Raw genomic sequence first — 9,755 nt, forward strand, 5'->3', positions numbered from 1 at the left:
GTTATCTTTGCAAGTCTCTTAGAATTATCAGTTTGGTTTGGCCTACTAGATTGATCTTTCTTGCAATGGGAGAAGTGCTTAGCTTTGGGTTCAATCTTGTGGTCTCCTTTCCCGGTGACAGTAGGGGCAGCAAGGCACGTATTGTATTGTTGCCATCGAGGATAACAAGATGGGGTTTATATCATATTGCATGAGTTTATCCCTCTACATCATGTCATCTTGCTTAAGGCGTTACTCTGTTCTCACTACAAGAAATATGTCAACTTGTGACCTTGACTATTGGTCACTGAAAGGTCATTGTTTCCATTTGCGACCTTTTTGTGACCAAAAACAAAAGGTCAAAAGCTGGCAGTCGTAAACTGAAATTAACGACCTTCTCTGTGAGAAGGTCGTAGACGTTTACGACCAAAACAGAAGGTCGTTGAACCCATGACCTTTTGTTTTGGTCACTGGTTGTCTGCCCAGGCCACGTCGGATCCGACGTGGCAATCTGACGTGGCAAAATTGCGACCAATTGAATTGGTCGTTGGTAATATTCATCCCGGTCCAATTCGGTGTTCTACATGGGCCAAGCCCATTAATTCAGCCTTTTATGGTATTTTTTTTTGCTTGATGTTTTTGGGACTTTTCTATAATGGGCCTTTACCTTTCCACATAGTTTGTTTCCTTTTTTCTATTTTCTATTTGAGTCGAGGCCTGCTTATAATAATTCTGAATAGCTTTTCAGCCCAGGTTATTTTGGGCCATGGCATCTTAATAGTACAAGTATATTTGGGCCATGGCCACTATCAGGTCCAGTAAGAACATTTTTCTGGAGAATTTAATGTTCAAGTAAAATGTACACAATACATTACAGCGAAATAGCACATACAACAGCAGATACATTTTCATTTCACTCCTACTGCAGCTCACTACAACATAGACAGTACATGACACTTCATCCTTCATTTTTTTGCCAGGCACTAGACGAGTAAATGTCACTTCAAATAAACAGTACTGTTCTCGGAAGCAAAATACGCCACCACACGCCATGGTGCGCCATCTTACTCGATCTGGCATCAAGGAACTAGCAGCGCTGCTTGCTCCTTTGGCCCAGAGCTCCTTGCTGTAGAGGATGGCTGAAACTCGGATGCGGAGCTCCCTGCACATGACATGTTGTGACAATGCTTGTAGCAACAGAAAGAACTCACATACCATAGAACTTGCACAGTAATGTATCAACCACCAAACAGTATGAAGCAAAAACAAACAAGAGGGGGAGGAGTTTATACTTGATCTTCTTGAGCCTCTCCTTAAGCAAAAGCATCATCCAAGGTAATCGTATAAACAAGAATACTCCTTACGATTCTGGAAATGGACCAACACAGTAGTAGTGAAGCTATGCGGGGATCCTTGTGAAGCAGTTTATCGCTTCCTGGAGACACCAACAGTCTTTCCTCTCCTGCCCCAGTAGTGACGCAGACCACGATGGTTCCTGGGAAAGAGAGCAAGGTTTCAAGCATAAGTGATCGCTCATACATCTATGCAGTAAGGAAAAATGCTACTGCAACAGTGAAGTTTTAAGGAATCAGCCATCAGGCATCAGCATACATCTTTTGGAAACAGAGCATTGATATACAGATCAGCTGGGTCACATACAAGGTACACTAGAAAGGTATAAATGAATACATTGACAATCATCAATACCAGATTGCAAGACATAACAATTATGTACCTAAGCAAGTCGACAATGGCATAGGGCAGGATATAAAATCTGGATACAAGTAATCGACAAACTAGTTCCAACAGATTGACTGAATTGAACTGCTATATAACCAAGTTAAAGCTGGCAGAAGTTGCAGGTAAATAAACATCCATAGAGCTAGAAGTAGTAAAAGATGACTTCGGTCTCTGCTTGACGAATGAATCAGTACATCTTCAAGCGAAAAATCATGAAGATCACACTACGATGTCCCTAACAATAGTAGAAGCTCAGAGGTGTGACAATATTTCGTAATATATAAGCCTTGGCTACAACTTTCCGCTTAACATGCAAATAAAAATCAGCCACTTATTGCTTATTTCATGCTTCAATTTTTATTTTCAGTTTTGTTAGGACAATCTGTGTGCATAGGTACAGTCCTATACTTGTTTGGGAAGTCAAGATATTCATGTCAACAATTATATAGAGCCAAACAATCATTTAAGCATAGAAGGCACGTCATTTCTATATATAACTAAAGCATATTCAGCAAGCTACCGAAGCCAACAACTATGATTACTTAAGAACGAAAATAGTCATCATAAGCCTATATTTCTTCAGGTTGGGCTCATGCACCATGAAACAACTTTAAAAATATAGAACCAATCCAGTAGGGGAAACTGATATGTAGTAGAGTTGCCTTAACTAATATATTGTGCTAGCTAGTGTAATGAGATGGATGCAAACTCCGAATCTTTCTTAGCTTAAATAAGAGAAGATGGAAAAAAGAGCAGAGCCGAAGTAGGGGTTGATTGGAAGAAGTATCGCTTTGTTGAAGCGATGCGAGGCTTGGCTTGGGTGACTAGCAGGTCCAATGCTGAAATGTTATTGAATATGAGGAGCGACAGCAACAGTCCCACTGAAGAAACCACATATAGTCCTTTGTTGCGGCATCAGAAAACATGTAAGTAGCGAGCGCAGCATCCTGTATGTATGAGGAAAACGAAATTGTTACAAAATTCAGTACATACGAACGAGATATGCATCCTTGAGAGGTCAGACAAACAGACACAGAAATAGCCTGGCGTATGTATGCATCTATGTAATGTATAACAAGAAAATAGCAGGGGCGGATGCATCTGTACTTGTGCAATGCAGATACAGATGTGCAGACTGAATTTTTTCCAGAGTAAATACATACAAACAGATAGACGGTAAATAATGCTAGATGGGATGGGATCGACCATGAGAGTAGTTGATTCATTCCGTTGTAATATATTAGCTAGTGTAATATATGAGATTGTCGACCATCGAATTACAAAAGAAACAACATGAAATTGTTGTTATGGCCAAGCAGAAGAAATCTCCTACTAATAAATAGTGATATATAAGGAGAATTATTAAAGCATAGAATTATCCACAATGGCCATATGAATACAGGCATGTGCAATGGCTAGGAGGATCAGAATACTGGCTTGGTTTCTGTGAAGAGAAATAATAGCGTTCATGTGTGTGTGTATATTCTCATGAGCCATTACCATCTAGCCAACAACATGGACATAATACACATTCTGGACCTAAATCAACATTTTTTATTTTGTTTATGAAAAAATGCTGCTGATAATATATGCCAACGGTATCTTTACCTACAAATTAGGCGGTCAGCTACATGAGGTAAAAACTGAGATCACATTCAATCATCCGGTAGCAAAACAAGCTTACTAGCTAGCTAGTACACTGGAATATGACCATCCAACATGCACACACGCATCATGCAGGAACATGTATGAACATTTTTCTGTAAGGGGGACATCAAGACCCTGTTTTGGAAGGACAAAAGAGCTCTTGAACGAGTTCTGGTCATCAGGTGCTTCTTCACCATCAGGCTCATTTGCTGCTGCTCATCCTCCTACTCCATCTACATGAACAATAGAAAGTTAGTTGTTTGCATGGAATTCACTTAATAAAACAGTGTGTCAAGCTGAAAATATGTAATACAGATAAGAGTCCTTGGTTATGCATGTACAGAGTAGAGCAGCGGCAAGAGTAATGCAAATGACTGACTAAAACAGTGGGTCAAGCTGAAAATCGGTAACAGAAATTGCAGGATTGAGTATATCAAAACATGTCAGCCATTGATAACGCCAGTAAGAAGCCAAAGGCGAAAGATGCTTTGTTTTTGCTTGGAAACTAAGACTGAGTTGCCGGCTAGCTAGTGGAGTGACATGTTTGTAATGGCAGTTTGGTACTATTGGCTGTAGAAATATGGGAAGAACACATTCAGGGTTGGAGGTCAGACACTTGCACGCCCATCTCCAAGGTTGGCTGCTAGTGCTCCATTGATTAATATATGAAATTTGAAAGGGGCTAATCTGACCATCAACCTGATTTTCTGAATACTATTACAGTCAGTCAGTCTGCAATAAATATGCAATAATAATGTATAGCCCCAGATTTTTTGAACTATAAAAATGATGTAGCAAAATCAGGGGTTGTAGTAAATGGTACCAAGTGTTCATTTTTTACTGCTCAAGCTAGCTCAGTGCTTCCTTAATAAACTGGAAAGATGCAGCAAATACGAGATTTCTGCATCATAGGATAACCTGATATTTCCATAAGTTACATTTGGAAGCTCAACTAGTAGTACGAGATTAATAAATGGCTCCAATGCAAGTCATTAGTCAGGCCATGCAATGAAAAGTATTCATCACTAGCTAGGATTTGTAGAAATGCTACTGTAGATTCACTATTAGCAGTACATGCAGTCTAATACAGTCGGGCATTATCCTAGAAGGAAGCCTTGTACTACTGCAGAATTACAATTGCGGAGGAGGGATCAGAAATTACCCTCAAGGGCCCATGGAGATTGCCCCAGCAGCGACCTCGGAGAGGCCGGTGATGAGGACGAGGGACGAGCAGGCAGGTCACCACCACCACCACCCCTGGGCGGCCACGCGTTCACATCCTCCCACTGTGCCGCCGCACTAGGAGACATGGAGCTGGATGAGGAGTGCGACTGGATCTGGAAGGAGTGCTCCAATAAATCAAGGGGATGAAGGATCAAATCAAATATTGAGGTCGCCGCTTACATCTTACTGACGATCCTGGCGCGGGCGTCGGGATGGAGCCCGGAGCGCCAGTCTCCTCCGGCGGTGGGGCGCCGGTGCGTTCGGGTCAACCCCGCCTCCGGCGGCCGTGGTGGCGGGATCTGAGTCATGGGTGGGGCGCCAGTTGGCGTCCACGCTCCCCCTCCCCTCGCCCCTCCGGCTCGTCCGCCATAGCCAACGAGTAGATTGGAGAGGGAGGTCGCTTGCTCGGGAGATCGATTGATGCGACGGCGCCTGCACGGAGAAGTGAGGGGAACTGGGCTCGGCGGTGGGACCAGCGCGGGGGCGAGGGGAGGGCGGAGGTGGCTCGCCTTCCCTTTTCCAGCGTGGGGCGTGCGGCGTGGTGGGAGACAGAGGCGAAGCGGTGAGCGTGCGAGGAACATGGATCGGGGAGGTGCGAGGCCATGAGGAAAAGGAGGTGCGGCGCTGAGGGCGGGACGAGCGTGGCGGCCCTAGGCGGAGGGCGCCGACCAAGGCCTCCGGGACGGGCGGAGGAAGAGCGGCGGATGTCCTCCAAGAGGCGAGGAGGAGCGGATGGTGGCGCGCGGGCGCGGGCGGCGGGGTCGGATCTGAATCGGGGAGAATGGATCTGAATCGGGAGGGATGGGATCGGCGGGGTGGCGGCGGCGATGGGGGAGAGGGAGCGCATGAGGTGGGTGGCGGATCTGGAGCGCTAGGGTTCGTGGGGTGAGAGGGTGAGGGAGTTTTCTTTTTTTGAGAGAAAGAGGGGGAGGGGGCGAGGGAGAAAGGGCTGCCGTCGGATCCAAGAGCATCCGACGGCGTTTGAGCACGATCCGCGTGACATGTCCATGGACCAATCAGAACGCAGTACACGTTATGACCTTCTAAATTTGTCGTAATCGACTAAAAATAAGGTGTTGAACAATATTTTTCAAAAAAAGGTGTTGAATCATATAAACAATTTTATGATATGAGAAATTCAAAAAGAAACATTCTCATTGTGTCACCAAATGTGACATAGTTTTTAGGAAAACTAACAAACTTGAAATTGGAATAAGACAAATATCTTTTAAAAATTGTTATGAGAAATGTGTTTTTAGGGGGGGGGGTCATTTTCTACTTTTTCACATGAAAAATTCAAAGAAATGATCTCATATTGAGCACAATGGTGCATCTTGGAATGGCAAACAATATTGCCTAAGGAAGTTTTCATTTTCTTTGGACGAAAAAATCATTTTCCATTTTTCGAGTGCCCCAAATGAGGTTTTTTTGCGAAGAACCTACCAAATAATTGTTGCAAAATTGGACCAAATCATTTTCATAAAATAGTAGGCCATATTTAATGCACAATAGACCAAATGGTTGGTTGTAAAAAGTTTTGATCCACTTCTGGTGAAAAAGACAAATTTCCGTCGTATTAGTTGGAAGCGGGTCAAATTTGAACTGCAGCTGCCTCATAGTTTGCTATTTTTTTTTCCAAAAATCATTTCTAGGTACAAAAGTATCTATTTAATCAGAGAAACACCAAAAAAATTCCAATATTCAACCACTAGCTAGGAACGGTCATTCCCGCTGTTTTGACCGCATTTTGAAACGGGTATGAAAAATTCAAAAAAATAAAAAAATGGAAAACCTTCGCATTGTGTAATTATATGTGACCAAGTTATCAGGAAAAATAATAAACTTGTAATACGGCAATTCTTTTTAAAAAAGTGTTCTCAGAAATGAGCTATCATGTGTGAAGATTCATTGCTTTCAAGCCAAATGATCAATCTTATGGCCACATTCATGGCATAGTTTGTTCAAATGATCTCATATTGTGCACAAGGGTATATATTGGAATGACAAACAATGTTGCTTAAGGGAGTTTTCGTTTTCTTTGGACAAAAAATTCATTTTCCATTTTTCGAGTGCCCAAAATGAGGTTTTTTTGTGAAGGACCTCCCAAATAATTGTTGCAAAATTGGACCAAATCAATTTTCTAAAATACTAGGACATATTTAATGCACAATTGACCAAATGGTTGGGTGTAAAAAGTTTTGATCCACCTCTCGTGAAAAAGACAAATTTCCGCCGATTGAGTTGGAAGCGGGTCAAATTTGAACTGTAGCTGCCTTGTAGTTTGCTCTTTATTTTTTCCAAAAATCATTTCTAGGTACATAAGTATCTATTTAATCAGAGAAACACCAAAAAAATTCCAAGATTCAACCACTAGCTAGGAACGGTCATTCCCGCCGTTTTGACCGCATTTTGAAACGGGCATAAAAAATTCAAAAAAAAAATCTAAAAATTGGAAAACCTTCGCATTGTGTCATTATATGTGGCCAAGTTTCCAGGAAAAATAATAAACTTGCAATACGGAAATTATTTTTAAAAAGTGTTCTCAGAAACGAGCTATCATGCGTGAAGATTCATGGTTTTCAAGCCAAATGATCAATCTTATGGCCACATTCATGGCATAGTTTGTTCAAATGATCTCACATTGTGCACAAGGGTGCATCTTGGAATGGCAAACAATGTTGCCTAAGGGAGTTTTCATTTTCTTTGGACGAAAAAACCATTTTCCATTTTTCGAGTGCCCAAAAGGAGGTTTTTTTGTGAAGGACATCCCAAATAATTGTTGCAAAATTGGACCAAATCATTTTTATAAAATACTAGGCCATATTTAACGCACAATTGACCAAATGGTTGGGTGTAAAAAGTTCTGATCCACCTCTCGTGAAAAAGACAAATTTCCGCCGATAAACCTGGAAGTGGGTCAAATTTGAACTGTAGCTGCCTTGTAGTTTGCTTTTTATTTTTACAAAAATCATTTGTAGGTACATAAGTATCTATTTAATCAGAGAAACACCAAAAAAATTCCAAGATTCAACCACTAGCTAGGAACGGTCATTCCCGCCATTTTGACCGCATTTTGAAACGGGCATAACAAATTCAAAAAAAATCAAAAAATTGGGAAACCTTCGCATTGTGTCATTATATGTGGCCAAGTTCCCAGGAAAAATAACAAACATGTAATACGGCAATTATTTTAAAAAAGTGTTCTCAGAAACGAGCTATCACGTATGGAGATGAATGGCTTTCAAGCCAAGTGGTCAATCTTATAGCCACATTCATGGCATAGTTTGTTCAAATGATATCATATTGTGCACAAGGCTGCATCTTGGAATTCCAAACAATGTTGCCCAAGGGAGTTTTCATTTTCTTTGCACGAAAAATTCATTTTCCATTTTCCGAGTGCCTGAAAGGAGGTTTTTTTGTGAAGGACCTCCCAAATAATTGTTGCAAAATTGGACCAAATAAATTTTCTAAAATACTAGGACATATTTAATGCACAATTGACAAAATGGTTGGGTGTAAAAATTTTTGATCCACCTCTGGTGAAAAGACAAATTCCCGCCAATTCAGTAGGAAGCGGGTCAAATTTGAACTGCAGCTGCCTCATAGTTTGCTATTTATTTTTTCCAAAAATCATTTCTAGTTACATAAGTACCTATTTAATCAGAAATACATGGTTTGGTGGCGATACGTCGAGGTTTGGGCGGTGGCCGAGGGCCCCAACTATAGAGCGCGTAAACTCGCATGCCCGCAGCGTGGTCACCGCGTGACTGTGGCGTTGCCATGTGTTCTGGGTGGCCTAGGCATGTCTAGTGGGTTGGGCACTCCCCAGGTAGGTGCTAGGAAGAAAATTACAACATAAGACTCTCACGAGGAGACCGATCGATGCTCAAACATGAATTAGCATCCAAGTGTTTGATTAGCGGTACAGGAAATGTACATGGCTAATGGGCGTGAGTTTTGGATGAGGATGATCAGTTACTAAGAAGACCGTCTTCACAAATTTTTAGCTCAAAAGGAGGAGCCTAGGTGGTACTTGCTTTGCAAAGTACCACACTGGACATAAATACGAATGTTGAAGCTGGGCTCAAAATAATGAATGGATTGACCTGGCATTTGGTGTAGGATGGTTATTTGGGCATAGGAAAGCACTGTAGAAAATGGATACTATTTGGACATGCCAAAGTGGTACTTCCTTCACAAAGTGCTGCTCTGAACAGAATAGGAAAATGAATATTGTTGAATTATTTTTGAACTAGGCAAGGAAGGTTTTGACATATTTGATGAAGATATGATCCAAACAATTTATGAGAATTTTTTGGGAATTTTTGGAATAACATAAATATAGGTTGCTTCACAACCTAGGGCAAAAATTGACACATGGACATGACATATAGGCAAAACTGATGAGATGGTGCCTAGTCATCGCAACCCAGCACAATTTACAAGGCTATGACCATCTATATTGGTCGTTAACAACTAGAAATAAGGCAGCGGACTAGCGCTGTTTGCTTTATGACCATTTCGTGTAAGGAAATTATGACCTTTCTGACCAAAATAGTCGCAATGGTTTAGGGTTTGGAGCCCCCCGAACAGGTTTTGACCAATTGGTCTCAAATGGTCATAGATCTATGACCAATTCTTCCAGGGTCACTGACAGAAGGTCACTAGTTGACATATTTCTTGTAGTGTCTTATGAACTTAATACTCTAGATGCATCCTGGATAGCGGTCGATGTGTGGAGTAATAGTAGTAGATGCAGGCAGGAGTCGGTCTACTTGTCTCGGACGTGATGCCTATATACATGATCATACCTAGATATTCTCATAACTATGTTCAATTCTATCAATTGCTCAACAGTAATTTGTTCACCCACCGTAAATACTTATGGTCTTGAGAGAAGCCACTAGTGAAACCTATGGCCCCCGGGTCTATTTTCCATCATATTAATCTTCCAACACTTAGCTATTTCCGTTGCCTTTTATTTTGCTTCTATTTTACTTTGCATCTTTATCATAAAAATACCAATCTTATCATATCTATCACATTTCACTCTCGTAAGTGACCGTGTAGGGATTGACAACCCCTTATCGCGTTGGTTGCGAGGATTTATTTGTTTGTGTAGGTGCGAGGGACTCGTGCATGGCCTCCTACTGGATTGATACCTT

At 41.6% G+C, this 9,755-nt stretch overlaps 1 long non-coding RNA gene across 1 annotated transcript; it reads right to left on the reverse strand.

The window, feature by feature from the left end:
- Nucleotides 1-793: 793 nt before the first annotated feature.
- On the reverse strand, nt 794-5,477 carry LOC109771628 (uncharacterized). Its single transcript, XR_006665095.2, has 5 exons — nt 4,771-5,477; nt 4,529-4,703; nt 3,501-3,599; nt 1,272-2,666; nt 794-1,141 (listed from the first exon to the last, which is right to left on the reverse strand). It is a non-coding gene; the product is annotated as an uncharacterized lncRNA (long non-coding RNA).
- Nucleotides 5,478-9,755: the final 4,278 nt, after the last annotated feature.

The sequence above is a fragment of the Aegilops tauschii genome, chromosome 6, assembly GCF_002575655.3.
Source record: "Aegilops tauschii subsp. strangulata cultivar AL8/78 chromosome 6, Aet v6.0, whole genome shotgun sequence".
Lineage (NCBI taxonomy): Eukaryota > Viridiplantae > Streptophyta > Magnoliopsida > Poales > Poaceae > Aegilops > Aegilops tauschii.